General features: G+C 43.3%; 1 protein-coding gene across 2 annotated transcripts in view; it reads left to right on the plus strand.

Annotated features, from left to right (window-relative positions):
- Positions 1-15,126, plus strand: part of Astn1 (astrotactin 1) — a 327,875-nt gene that overhangs the window by 196,559 nt on the left and 116,190 nt on the right. The window lies entirely within an intron of this gene.

Raw genomic sequence — 15,126 nt, forward strand, 5'->3', positions numbered from 1 at the left:
AAAGTTGCTAAATAAGAATAAATTGAATGTCTAAGCCTAGAGTCATTCAGAAAGTAACACAAACCATAAACACCAAAATGAACCATCTTGTCACACACAGTATTCTTCTTCCATCACACTTAATAACCCTATGTGAGTCAAAATAGTGGCAAATGTATTTCACTTCCTTAAACTCAGCTCTGTAAAAGATCAGGATAAGTCAAAACTGGGTGAATGGTGAATACTCTTTTTTTTCCCCCTTTGACCTGGGTTTCAGCCTATTAAATACTTAAGACCTCTTCCCTGGTGCAGTGTCAACCGGGTAATTGCAGACATCTCACACATTTAGACTTGATGCTAATCCCATTGTGCAAAGCCTGCAGCTTTAAGGAGATAGTGGCTGTCACAGCCAGTGTTCCTTACATGTGGAACTGATCATTTTAGACTCATTTGAACAGACAATAGAACGTGCACGTCTGTATAAATACTTAGTTCCATTGGGCCTATGCCTCCTAATACTGAATGTTGATGTCTTTTATCAGAGAGCTATTCCGTCTGCCCTTGTTCTTGCTTAAATCAAAATACCCTTTTTAAAAATAAGGAGCAACAAATAGCTCTTAAGGTTCCGTCAAGAAATACCACCTCTGAGCATAGGATCCAAAAGTAGAATTAATATCGGTTGGATACTTTGAAACACATTTCAGTTTGGATAGGGTGTGGGTTTAGACCCAGAGCCAAGTTTCTTTGAAGGAGTGAGAAATTCATTTGGAAGTTTCTTTGTTACTATATCTAGGGCTACAGATGTATCCCCCCCCACGTCCCCTGCATTTTTATTAATTTGCATATATACCTTGACCTCCTTCCATTCTCACAGTAATACAAGTCTACACATTTGAGGATCAGAGAAGTACCTGTTTTCAGTGAGATTCTCTACATTTCCTTTCTCCTCCTGGGGCTTTGCAGGGTCACTGCTTTACTTCCATTATGAGACTACATCATTTCCCCCATGCTCTCCTCCGTCCCAGAGTCTTGACTCTAGTCCATATGCTTGTTTCCAAAGTGTGATCTGCAACCATCTCTTCTCTTCTTGTTTTCATGCCACCATCTCTAACTGCCTCTGGATATCTGTTCATGGCTTTGCTATAAGCATCTAAAATTAACCCTGTCCAGAATAGAACATGAAGCCTACTCCCACATGGGTATGGGAGTAGGGTATGGGTCTGCTCTAACTCTCAGATGGGAAATTTGGGGACAAGTCTCCATATTACCCTACCCACCTTCTCAATCAAATACCTACTTTAATCACTAGATCCAAGTCAATCATACTGGAAATGTCTCCGGAAGCTAGTTGCTTCTTTTCTTTGCAAAGCTGGTGCCCCCTCCCTGCCCCAAGAGAATAATCCAATGTCTTCAGACACTAGTAAAGTCTTTCTAATTACCCTTATGGTCATTGCACACACCTCTGAAAGAGAGGAAGGAAGAAGGAAGCAAGGGGATCCCATCTGGGAGGTGTAGATGGTTATGGCAGGGCAGAGTACTGTGCGGAGCTGTGGAATGTGCTTGGCTTCTTCAGGGAAGGTGCTATGATCGTGCTGTGGGTTCTCACAGGAGAGGAAAGAGGGCAAGGAGAGGAAAAGGAAAAGGTCTTGGGTTGTACCAAATAGAAAATGGGAAGCTGTAAAGAGCAGCATGTGAGGTAGGTGATGACAGGACAGTAGGAATGGCATTAGATGGATATCTGCTGAATACTGGCCTCAGGCCCAATCTGACCTCCCATCTGTTTTTATAAAGTTTTACTGTTAACACACTGATACCCTCTCATTTAGGTATTATCTGTAGGCTGCTTCCTTGCTACAGTGTCAAAGTCATATAGTTACAATGCACATTACAGGACCTACAAAGCTAAATGCATTTATTGTAGAACTTTTAACAGAAAAAGCTTGACACCCCCTGTATCACATGAGAACCTCTAAATCTCAGAACTATTGCCATCTGTTGTGGGGCTCTCTTGTCTTTAGTAGGATGTATTCTAATGCTCCGACATTCATCCACTATATATATGTAGCAACCAGCACTCAAGCTGTGATAGTCAAAAGTGTCTACAGGCTTCCCAAGTCAGGAAAAGCCTAATACTAACCCTTGTATGATGGCAGGCACACACACACACACACACACACACACACACACACACACACACACACACTGTGGACTTCTACATTGATAGGAATCTGTTGCTACAGGGTATGGCAGGCATCATGATAACAGCAAACATATCCACGGTGCTACCTATGTGCCTGCCACTGGGGGTCATATTTCATGCTTTAATGTCTTCAATTTTGTCCGCAATCCTATGAGGTAGACTGCCCCATCATCCCTCCACAATGAGGTTAAGATGTAAGATTTCTCTCAAGATCAGCTAGCCAATGTGTCAAATCTATGTGCTGAACTCAGTCTGGCTTTCTACCTAACATATGTGCCCATGAAACTCTTGTGAGTGACAAGAAAAGGGATTTGATGTGCTTTTGATGGCACAGTGGGTATGAAGCTGTGGAAAATAAGACACTGTGGGCTAACCACTTCTCCCCATTTCAGAACCATTTTTGTTTTACTCTAACCACAGAGAGCGAGAGAATCTCTTTAGGTGCTACTTATTAACCCCTTCATCCCTGTCCTCTATCTGTCAGACATATTATAGCTTGGGTTGCCAAGATGGCTGCTTGTCTCTGTGCTAATGTTGTTTATTGATTTACCAAAATTTAAAAGTAGTGACTTCTAATGCCTCTCTCTACCATGAAGTGATTAGAACTCTTCCCTGGCATGGAGCCAACTTAATTTTCTATCTGGACTTAACATCACTTCTGGCATCTTCCTGGTTAGTTTGTGCCCAGCAAGTGCACATGTTGTGAAGAGAATTAAGTGCAAGATGAATTTGGAAAACATCCATAAAGGGAGACACGCCTTTAATGGGAATCAACTTCAGGGGCAGCCCTGTCAGGGCTCAGCCACCATCTCAACAGACCTGTTTTTCAGCATCCTCTGTTCACAGCCTTCTGAACTTATCAGGGTTTTCATGTGAACAGCAGGGGTGGTTGGTCGCCTCTGTAGCAAGAAAATGCCCCCATTTCTCCCATTCAGAAAAGAACCTGGACAGGAGAGAGTGTAACAACAAAATAGCAAGGACTAGAGGTTGTGGTTTGAAAGTCAATTTACCCACTTAGTAGCGAGCAAGGATCCAGTAGAGTGAGTGGGGCCAGAAGGACAGACTAGAATCTTAACACATGCCCAGGTAGAAGGTTTTCAGCACTGGACACAGGAAGCAGGTGTGGCTGAGGGACTGAAGACTGCACCCTGTTGTGGAATATTATTCAGCTACGCAAAGATGTGTTACCTTGGTTTATGCTGCAGAATATTACTTTAACTGTGTAAAGGTGTGCTACTTTTGTTTATGCTGCATTTATTTAATGACATAAGGATGTGTGTTTAATTATGTAGAGATGTGTTGTGTTTGTTTCGCTTTGCCTGCCTAAGGCACCTGATTATTCTAATAAAAAGCTGAATGGCCAATAGCTAGGCAGGAGAGGGACAGGTGGGACTGGCAGGCAGAGAGAATACATAAGAGGAGGGATCTGGACTCTAAAGAAGAACAGGAGAGAAGAAGAAGGAGAGAATGAGGGAGAAAGAAAGGGAGATGGTTGGGGCTAGCCAGGCAGCCGCTAGAAACACACTGGAGGGAGCAGAAAAGTAAGATATATATATATATAAAGAAAGAAAGAAGGTAAAACACCCTGAGGCAGAGGAACAGGTGAATTTGAATTAAAAGAGCTAGCCAGAAAACAACCTAAGTTAGGCCGAGCATTCACAACTAATGAGAAGTCTCCGTGTCATGATTTGGGAGTTGGTTGATGGACCCAAAGAAAAACCTGGTACAACTCACCTGTTGCTTTGGCTAAAGCACCAAGGCATTTCCTTTGTAGCAATAAGCCACAAAGGGGAATAATGGAAGCACAGTCCTGTTGTTGAGGCCTTCTGATCCACTCATTCTAGGCCAGAGTCCTTGTTTGATCAGCCTGACTTCCTTAAGGGTACAGTGACTGCCAAGAGCAGAGAACAGAGAAAAGGAATACCACACTGTAGTGCCCTTGAGGACTGGAAACCTGGGAAATGAGGGTGGGTGTGGGGAGAGGCACATAGCAGAGTAGTGAGTGGGTATGGGGCTAAGGTTGTAGCAGTGCTGAAAGAGATAGATGGAGCGGAGACAGAACAAAGAGAGGGTGGAGACACATGCTGAGCTGGCACAGGTAAGTGGAGATGGATCTGTTCTTCTCTGGAATTTTCTTGTCCTGGCATAAGCTGCACATGCTATCTAGACCTTGTTTGGCCAGAGAGAAGGGGACATGAAAGCGATCTTTTGATATAATCAGAACAGGCAAGTCTCCCCTGGGATGGACAGGTGTTTGCAGAAAAAAATCCCACTGGGTTTGAAGTAGAAGATGAGTCCTTACAGGAAAAAGAGGCAGCGAGCTGCTTCTTCACATTACCTAAAAGCAGGGTGTGAGGATGGATGAAAGCGGTATGGGCGAAGGTGGTGAGTCAAGCTTCTGGGGCAGACTTGCATAGGAGCAGTTACTGTGAAGAGTTCAATCAAGAGCATGTTCTGTAGGGAGCAACAGGCACAGATTAGGCACTGAGAGAGCAGAGGCCATAACTGGTACCATGGTGTGTGGGAGGGGTGCGGGGGGGGGTGTGAGATCTTGGAGCTAGGATGGACCCTTAGAATTGTTTCAAATGGAGCCAAATGATTGGAACTTTTTCTCCCATATTGACTTTTCATTGAATGTGAACTTCTCTGATATGCAGGCCACTGTTGGGCTAAGCAACTCTCTTCTGTTAAATACAAGCCCCAGAGATGGCTTGGCAGTATTCAGTCTACTGTCACACTCCTAGTCTGAGAATACAGAGAACACCGAGGGTGTGTCTGTGTGGTATCCCAGAGTACAAGAACAGAATGGTCTGGTAAGAATGTGGGTATTCTCATTGCTACTTGGCCTAAGTGCCAAACTTTGGAGGCATGTGAGTCTCATCTGGCTGCAGCTAAGGGCATGTTATACAGACTCAATAGAATCTGTGTGCACAGAAAAGGGCTGAGGAGAAGGTGTCATAGAGGCTTGTGTGAATCTCACTTGGAATGTCTGATCAATCATAGACTTCTTGATATAAGTCTAGGGAATTCAGTGACAGGCTGGAGAGTGCACAGATAAGAGTGACCAGAGGTTGGTTAGTTATAGGAAAGTACTTGGAGACGTGTAGACTAGAGAAGAAGTAGAAGGAACATATTCAAACAAATGTAGTAAGAGCACGAGGCTTGCTCTGCTTTGCCCCAGAAAGAAAGGCTGAAGCATATGAGAATGGAGCATATTTCATTTGAAATGTTTTCACATGAGCCAGGCGTAGTGACGCACACTTGTAATCCCAGCCCTGTCTCAAAGAAAAGAAAGAAAGAATGCTAAACACCATAACACTATCTCAAAATAGAATGCTTTGCACCAGGAGGCAAAAAGTGTCCCAAATCCTTCGGCACTTGAGAAGGAAGCTCACAATAGATGCACGTGGCAGTGGGTATGTCATGAGAAATGCGTGAGATACGTCCAACCTGGTGACAGTGAGACACGACATTGTCATCTGTAAAGTTCATGCTTGAGAACCACACATTTGGATTACAGAAAAGATCACGAAAAGTCTTACAATATTTTAAGCAAGCTTCTGATTTTATGTCAGGTTGCATCTGTAGCTGTCCTTGGCTGCATGCAGCCCACGGGCTGCATGTTGGACATGCCCATCAGGAGTCTAAGCCTTAGCATTGTCTGATTTCATAGAGAAGTCCAGTCTGTCCTTGGAGACTAGAATCATCTCATTATTCCTCCCCACCAAAGTCCAGTCTCTGAACTTTTTCAGTGTGATGGCACCCTGACTACCTTATAAAGCAACAACTTTGCTTTCCGGTGGTTGTAACAGAGGCAAAGTGTCTCCATCCCCTTATCCTCAGAGTGATGCTTACCATCCCCTGTCACTTTAATGAGAGAGCAAGGAAATCAAAAGTCAAACAGTGCAGAATGGCACTTTCGAACTGTTCCATTCTTGTTACTGTCTGTCCTGAACAATTACAGCCTCTGCTTTTTGTTCCTGGCTACTGCACCAGGTGTGGAGGGAGAACAAGTCCCTGTGTTGGAGGATGCTAAAAACCTGAAGAAATGGCAAAGCACTCACGGTGTTATGAAGCGGGAGGACCGGCTCTGTCGCCGTCTCTTTCTCTGTCTTGCCTCTGGCTGGGCTGGTACAATTGCTGGACTTCCTGAAGTCTCCACTCTCAGTCAGTCAGCTTGACAGAATGGATTAGGCTCCAGCCAGAACATTCTCCAGCAGCACAATCCAGCAGTGCCAGTCCCAGCAGCTGTCATTTGTACAAGTGAAATTGAGACTGGTGGGAGATACGTGAGGGACAGCCACGGGGATCTGAAACCTTTTGTTAGTCTAGAAGCCTGAAGCTGCCCACCACTGTGCCCAAGTCTAAGGTCAGAGTGAATACTTTCTACGTTTCAGAGAGAGAGAGAGAGAGAGAGAGAGAGAGAGAGAGAGAGACTGAGCACTACACAGGGATACTGTGGTGTGAAAAGCAGAAAACAAATTTTGACTGATTGCCTTCAAGGGAAAAAAAAGTCTCTACAAGGAAACATCCCCAAACCCCCAGACAAAAAAGTTATAGACGAGAACAACTAAGTAATGGGATTAATCCACAAATTCTATTTAATGAGCAAAGAAATTTATTCAGGGGTGAACTCACAACCACAGGAGATTTATCGTAGGGTCCAGGAAAGTTGAGCTATGTCCCATGCTGATCTGCCTGGTCCAAGGTCTCAGCATCTAAAACCATGAGGTAGGGAAGAGATAGCCGCCTACATGCATCTCAGGTCTTAAGAGTCCCTGAGTGGCCACGCCCCAGGGGCATGTATCTCAAGGTCATAGGCAGATGTAACAGTTACAGCTGCCTCACTAGGGGCAGTGCTTCAGGGCATGGCTCAAACAGCCACTACAACTAAGTATGTGTGAGCTTTAACTATGTTTGTGAACATCCTTCAAAGGAAAGATAAGGGCAGTGAGTGCAGAATGAGTTAATGCTGCCAAAAGGATTAAGTGGAATAAAAATGTGTTTACAAATATACCAGGGAAAAGGCAGCACTTGGGAAAAATAGGCCCATAAATAAGTAAAAGGGATTGAAATCTGCTGCAAGGCTAACAAGACCAAGAGTCCGAATTATGTTTTCCTATCTGTCTTTTACATGAAAAATAACAAGAAGACACCAGTTGTGATTTTTAGGAGGAAATCTCCAACTGCAGCCAGAGTCCAATGGGAATGACAGGGACAATGCATGGAGTCTTCAGGACTCTCCACAACTCTCTGGTGGGCGGGGCTGAATCCTGAACTTGGCTTGCGTGCTGTTCACTGACCTGCCTCCTGCCATCCTGTCCAGCCTTTCCCCAGGCCCTAGTCTTCCAGGGCCCTCATACATCTGTCCTATTTACCCATATACCTTAGCTAACCTGATCCCATTGTCAATCATTCTCAAGCTCTTTCCCTGAGGGTTATGGAGCCCCCCTTTTATCATTAGAACTTACACCTCAGCATCATCATTACTGTCTTCCTTCCCATTGGGAACCCTGGGCAAGTCCAATCTGTTTTCTGGTCTAGCCTCCTTTGGGGAACCCCACCTCAGTGATCCCCTGTGGATTTCTTTACTTTCCATTTCTTCACCCTCACTGCATGCTCCCCATTATTTAATTCCCTGGTATTGCATAAATGCATGCCTAAGTATTCACCCCATGAACCATGCATTCTTCAAGGCCCAGGCCTCACCTCTCCATGTACATCTGGTTCCATGCTTTGGAGTTGATTGACTATTCTCAATTTCACCTTAAAATCTTGAGGAAATAAAAATAAGTCCATGTCTATGCCTCTTCTAGGACACACTAAGTCAGACATTTCCAGGTGTTTCAGGATCCCAGGTAGTTCAGGTAGCCAGTGATTAGTTGTTAAAACCACTAACACCACGATCCTTAAAATACCCTCCTATACCAGCAGGGTCAGCAGTGCTGCAGAACTTACCAGAAATGCAGGTTCTTCAGCTTCCTTCAAACCTACTGACTCAGAAGTTCTGAGGTGGGAGCCCCAAATTTACATTTTAATAAGCCCTTCGGGTGATCTGGATACATGCTGAAATTAGAAATCCACTGCTTGACTAGAGCCTTGCCAAGAAGCCATCACTGAATTGAAGTATTCGTCCCAATTCCTCTGACCCTTACCGATCAGGGCCTCATTATAAGAATTAATGCCATTAATAAAGCCACACTTTTGGAATCTTGCTGTCTGTCTTCTTCCAGTGTCTTTCTACACAAGCCCCACATAAGTCACAGGGCTTTTCCGTGTCTAAGGAAATTCAGAGGCACTGTCACATGTGTATCCTACCACTGAGCCTCAGGGTATGGCCAGGACAAAGTTCCTTACATGATCATATGGTGCATGCTCAGTCCTCTCCCATTGCTCAGCTCACTTGTCCTTTCAAGTCACACCTTTGTTAGATGCTTCTTTTGTTGTTATTATTCCTTTGATTTTTTTTAGATTACAATTTAAGACCCTTTTGATTTACCACTGTAGACAAATTTCTAAACAGTCTTATTAAATAAGAAACACAGAGCCAAATACAGGGGTAAAAGCCGTAGAGATCAGAGAAATAGGAATAGCCACCAGCTAACCTTAGCTCACCACGCCGCCATAGCTTCCCAAGAGAACAAGATTTTTCCTGTTTAACCTGCGCCTTTATTGCCTTGTTGTTCTGCCTTCTCATTGGCTGTTAGCCCAGCCACCTCACTTCGTCATCACTGCCTATCTGTGTGACCTCCAGGTCTCTATGGTTGGTACTGGGATTAAAGGCTCATGTCACCACGCTTGGCTGTGTCCTTGAACACACAGAGTCTCTGCCTACCATGTGAATGGATTAAGGGCGTGAGCTACCACTGCATGACTTTTGTTTTGTTTATGGCTGGCTATGTCCTCTGATCTCCAGGCAAACTTTATTTATTAACATACAAATAAAATATCACCCCATTTCAGCACAAATAAAATATCACCACATACCACAACATAAGCCCAGATGTTCACTTTCTGCCTCTCACCAGCTCCTTGCTACCCAGCTTAAAAAAAAAAAAATCCAAACTGAACTCTATCAGAAACCTGAACTCTTAATTCAAACATGTTGCCCCTTTGAATCCCCCAGCATAGTGAACCAAGCCATTACACCGTCAGGCTCCTCCCTCTTCCCCACTCCCAGGTGTAATCCATCACCATCCTATAGATTCTATTTCCTCAACTCAACATCAAGCTGAGTTGAACTGCCTCTCTCCTTCATCTCTGCTCCCCCTCTTAAGGCCCCCTGGAGTCTCCCAACAGCTCCTCTCTCTACTTCTCAACCACACTTCTTTTTGCCACTATTTTACAACTGCTACTTTTCACCAAACAAATCTAACTCCCTGTGCTTGAACCACAAGCTCTGCTTCCTACCTCTGGCCCCATCTTGAGGGCGAACATCCTGGCTGTTGGTGAACAGCAGAACCTGTTGGCTAAATCTCTGTAACTACCTATAATGCTTTCTCCGTATCTATAGAGCGTCCACCCAACACACTTGGGACAAATCAACTGAAACTTATCATTCAATTTTGGAATTCTTATACTTTCTCTGCAAAACATTCTGTGACCCTGTTCCCAGTGATGCTTTTCTCCTTTGTAGCCATAACATCCCAAGCATCTCTCCACTTAGTACACTTTACTATGTATGTGAACCCTCTGAGGTTTCTGTGATAAAGTGCCACAAACCAAGTAGCTTAAAACAACAGAAATATTTTGTAGTGGAAGAGCCATGCTACCTCATGAAAGGTTCCTTTTACTTCTCCCAGCTTCTTGGGTTCCAGGCACTCTTTTGCCTTAAGGCTTCCTCATTTTAGTCCTTCCCTTCATCTTTACATTGCTCAACAAACCTCCCTATGTGTGTCCATGTCTTTATACATAGTACCAAGTTCTTATATGGAACTAGGGCTCACTTTATACTGATCTGGCTATCTCTTGACCAATCATATCCACAAGAGATCTTATTTCCAAGTAAGCTCATGTTCTGAGCTCTACTGGGTATACAAACTTCAGTACAGTACACCTTTCAGCTTTGAAACCCTGGAAATCTCTATGACCTCCCAAGACTCTGTTTGCTCCATTCCACCTTCCCCAAACTCCACACTTGGACATTCTTTCTCAATGTCCACCATCTCCACTTTCAATTCTCTGACTCCATTGCTCCCTCAAGCAGCCCAGACCATGTGAAAAGCTATCTCTAAAGTGTATTTATGGTACTTCCCCCCGCCTAAATCTTTGTTCCCTTTATCATCTGCTCCCTCTGTCTGGCATATCTCAAGCCTTGTCTGGAGTGGCTTTCTTCTTGCTGCTCTGCTCTGGAACTTTCTAGAGCTAAGCAGACTCCATAGAAGAGTCATGAATACTCTAAGTCCATGTAGAGGCTTACACCAGTGTTACTGTGTTATTTCTTGCCATGTGGCAAAAAGCCTTTCCTGTCCCTCTGGCATTGTGTCATATTCCTGTTCTTCATCTTCCCCTAGTCTCAGATCTAACAGTCTGCCCTGAGATCCTTCATCTTCTTTTCATCTTTGGCTCTCTTTCACTTCATCTTCCCCTACTCTAGTATGTGTTCAGGGTAATAGTTCTACTCGCCAGCTGGCCTCTTCAACTTTCTAATTTCTGTAGTCTCACCCCTAGCCAGCCATTTTTATATCTTCTGTTATACCCAGTCATCTTCTAATCATTTCCCAAATGTCAAAGAAGCCCTTGATCAGTTAACATTTTCCTGATTTACTTTCATTGCCTAAACTTCCTAAGGAAAATGTACCATATAATGGTTTTGTCTTTATAATCAGTTTCTTGATGAATCTGTGGATGCTGGAGTTAGAATGGTTGTCTTAAACTTTAAACTCAAATTGTAATTTCTTTTCTTTTTATTCCATACTTTATATTCATAAAAATGCTCTAATATCACACACTTAATTTACAATCACTCAAATAATTAATTGTAGTTTTTCTTTCTGTATTCTCTCCTTACCCACTCCAAGGGCTTTGACTATGTACTAAGTTTTACTGCAGGCCACAGACACATTGATGGATAAGGTACTGGGGTACCTATACTGCAATGATTAAGAATATTCTGGCTGGTCTTGTGTGTCAACTTGACACAAGCTAGAGTTATCAGGGAGGAAGGAGCCTCAGTTGAGGAAACGCCTCTGTGACATCAAGCTGTAAGGCATGTTCTCAATTAGTGATCAGTGGGAGAGGGCCCATCCCATGATACCACAGGGTGGTATCATCCCTGTTCTGGTGGCCCTGGGATCTATAAGAAAGCAGAATGAGCAAGTCAGGAGAAGCAAGCCAGTAAGCAGCACCCCTCCATGGCCTCTGCACCAGCTCTTGCCTTCAGGACCCTGCCCTGTTTGAGTGCCTGTCCTGACTTCTTTTAATCATGAACAGCAGTATGAAAGTGTAAGCCAAATAAACTCTTTCCCCTTCAACTTGCTATTTGGTCATGGTGTTTGGATGTATCAATAGAAACCCCGACTAAGACAATGGTGGAATCACTAGAGCAAACAAACGAAAGTAAAAATACCATAAGGACTTACGGTCAAAAGTACAGCGAGGTGCATAGACAGAGGAGTTGGGAGAAAAAAGCTGACTTGGAAGTTTGGGAGCCAGGAAGGTGAGTGGTGAGATATACCAGCCATGTGGCAACTTATAGATTAATAGAAATGGGTTAATTTAAGATAAAAGAAGTAGATAACAAGAAGCCTGCCACGGCCATACAGTTTATAAGTAATATAAGCGTCTGAATGATTATTTTATATGTGGGTTGTGGGACTGCGGGGGCTTGGCGGGACCTGGAGAGAAGCTCTCCAGCTACAAATATCAGCCAGGCCAGCAGGGATGACAGGAGCTTTCCAAGTTTGGAAGGTGCTGGAGAAGGACAACATGAGTCCCTCTAGGAACTGTCAGCTACCATGGTAGGAGGTAAAGGCAAGAGGTGAGATTAGCCGGTGGGCAGGATGACATCATACAGGAACCCAAATGGTCTGGGTATGGATTTAAAGACGGAAAGTTATGCAGTCTCCCAGCCCAGAGCTTAGTCTTTGCCTTATCACAGAGGCTCTTCTTTACTGACCATGCTCCTTTCAAGCACCTTCCTCTGGAACTATGGGCTTAACTTGTGGCAGAATCATTGACATGGTCCTTTTATCTCTGAACCCAGAAGTCACCTTAAACTATGCCTTATTCCTCAACTACTGCTTTGAGCAATCACTGAGAGACTATGCTCTGGGAGACAATGTCTCTTTCAGAGTCACATCTACCACCAATTTCATCCATCTTTTACATCTTGTTTGTGAAATGTCAGCTATTACTTTATCTCAGAATTGTTCTAATCCATGCGTCCTGCTGTTTCAGATACAAAGTCCTGATGTTACTACTCCTTTGCTCAGAATCTATCACGGCTCTCTACTTGCCACAAAAGTAGAGATTCACTTTCTGGTACCATCACCATATGCCTCTGTGATTTATTTCCCCACCTATGAACGGCCCTTACCTTACATTGCAGATGACAGTCCCCTTTGTTGCTTCTGGTGTCCCTTCATGTCCACCTGTCCCATGCCTTTGTCCTCACTGTTCCTTCTGCCACAAGTCTTCTCTCCCCTCTGCACCACAAACACCTAGATTCAGCTCATTCTCCAAAGTGTATCTAAACTGGCTCTTCCTGCATGTCTTTTTTTCTATGACCTTTGAACTGGATATAATCTTTTCTTCCTCTGGGCCAATTTGTTTCCATTTCACTTGGAGTATCTCATTCTTCCAAGGATCTAGGTGCTATTCTAACCCCATTAACCTACCAGTTTCCAAATTTCCTCTGTTCTTTTGCTGAATAGGGTGGCAGGAATTCTCAAACATTACAGAAAGGGCTCTGGCTCCCAAGAGTTTGGACTAGAACCCTGGCTCTATCACATTAGCTGCAAGTTTGGGCTAATGTAATTTAGCTTTTCTCAGCCTTACTTTCACCATATATTAAGTGGGACCAATACAGTAGCTGTTCTCTATGGTTCTTAATGAGAGTTGATATAATAAGTGTAAAGCACTTGCTCAGTGATTATTAGTTAATATACAATAAATTGTGGCTTTTACTTCTTCAATCATAACAATTGAAAAACTAAATGCCATGGTTTGTTTACTTGTCATCTTTATCCCATTGGACCATGATCCAGGACAAGGACCCAGCCTTTTATCTGTGTCCCAGACTTTCTATAGTGGCTGTTCATCAGAGGTGCATAATAGATGCTTGGGGAATGATTTAGTACATTAATGAAGTCCTTGATGGCAAAGAATGTCTATTAATCATTTCAAAGTCCCTTAACAGTGTTTAGCAAAGTGTTTTTTTTATGTGGCAATTGGTTAATTAATATTTTCAAGTAAATAAATAAATGAATAAATGGATGAGCAGTTCAATTAAAAGCAAAACTTGCTAAATGTATGTTGAATTGAAATAGATTGGTAGATAGGGGAGGGTTTTGGGAAAATAGTAAAATACAAATTGGGTTTCTTGATGGATATTTTATTCCTCTCTGGCTTATTTACATGATTGATCACAGAAACACAGTGATCTGTGCCTCCCACTGTAAATTCTGTGCCCTTATTCATCTCCCTTCTCTTGAGTTAGTACTATTTACTCACCTAACTTCCCACAGGAACTTAATGTGTGCATCTTTGCTGAAGTAGAAAGCCCCAGGTCTGTGGCTTCTCTTGTACTAGGAGGTCACATTCTGCCACGGTAGATGTTGAACCATTTTACTTGGATGGCAGTGAGTTTATGCAGATCCATTGCCAAGTTCTTATCTTGTTCATTTGTGATTAAAGTTGGATGTCAGGGACACACAGCAGGCTATGTAGAGAAAGCGAGACTAACAAGCTTTTAGGAAGATTGAACTTGAGACCCTGGTTACATTAGCCCAGAGTACAAACCTATTAAGCCTCTAGATGCAGAATCCATGGAGAAAAGGTGGGAAAATTTTAATTCAGAAAATGACAATTCTACTTCAGTTATTGTCCTGAAATTTCTACTTATTCATTCATTTAATCTTCTTATAGTTCCATGAGAAATAGTCTTTGATTATTATCATCTTTCCACAAAAAACGGGAGTCCCGGAAGGGTTAAGTATATTACTTGTGTCAGCTTTGTGTGGCTGGCAAACTAACTGGCAAGGTACTCAAACCTAGACCTTGGGCTTGAATAGAGATTGTCTGACTCCAGAGTCCCAGACAATGCAGGGACTATGGCAAGACTGTTTAGGGTTGGCTTGTCTGAATGACTGCGGGCCTAGTGGAGAACTTCAAGGGGCCTGCACTCAGCTGGCTGTGCTCTGTCTTAGTGCTTTCTTATCTGCAGGACTTGCTGGGGGGTAAGAGAGAAAAGTACAGCAGTTCTAAGTCACACCAGTTATTTGGCTTCCAAACCCCACAAGAAATGTTGTATCTGTGCAATATGAGTAATATGACTTCTTTGATTGTGCATGTGGCTTGAGTCAAATCTGCATGGCTGTATGTAAACACCTGTACTTGTGAATGTGTTCATACATATAGAACAACATTAATTTTGTGTAATGCTGTGTGATGGTTTGAACGAGAATGGCCCCCATAGGCTCATCTATTTGAATGCTTGGTCATTAAGGAGTGACATTACTTGACAGGGATTATGAGGTGTGGCCTTGTTAGAGAAAGTGTATCACTAGAGGGTAGTAGGCTTTGGGGTTTCAAACTCTCAAGCCAGGCTCAGTGTCTCTCTCATTCCTACTTCCTGATGATCTGGATGTAGAACTTTCAGCTCTTCCAGCACTATGCCTGCCTGCATGCTGCTATGCTTCCTGTCATGCTGATAATGGGTCTCTGCAACTGTAAGCCAGCCCCAATTAAATGCTTTCCTTATTAAGAGTTGCTGTGATCATGGTGTC

Source organism: Peromyscus californicus, unplaced genomic scaffold (genome assembly GCF_007827085.1).
Source record: "Peromyscus californicus insignis strain IS unplaced genomic scaffold, ASM782708v3 Scaffold_14__1_contigs__length_90479793_seg_2, whole genome shotgun sequence".
NCBI classification, from domain to species: domain Eukaryota; kingdom Metazoa; phylum Chordata; class Mammalia; order Rodentia; family Cricetidae; genus Peromyscus; species Peromyscus californicus.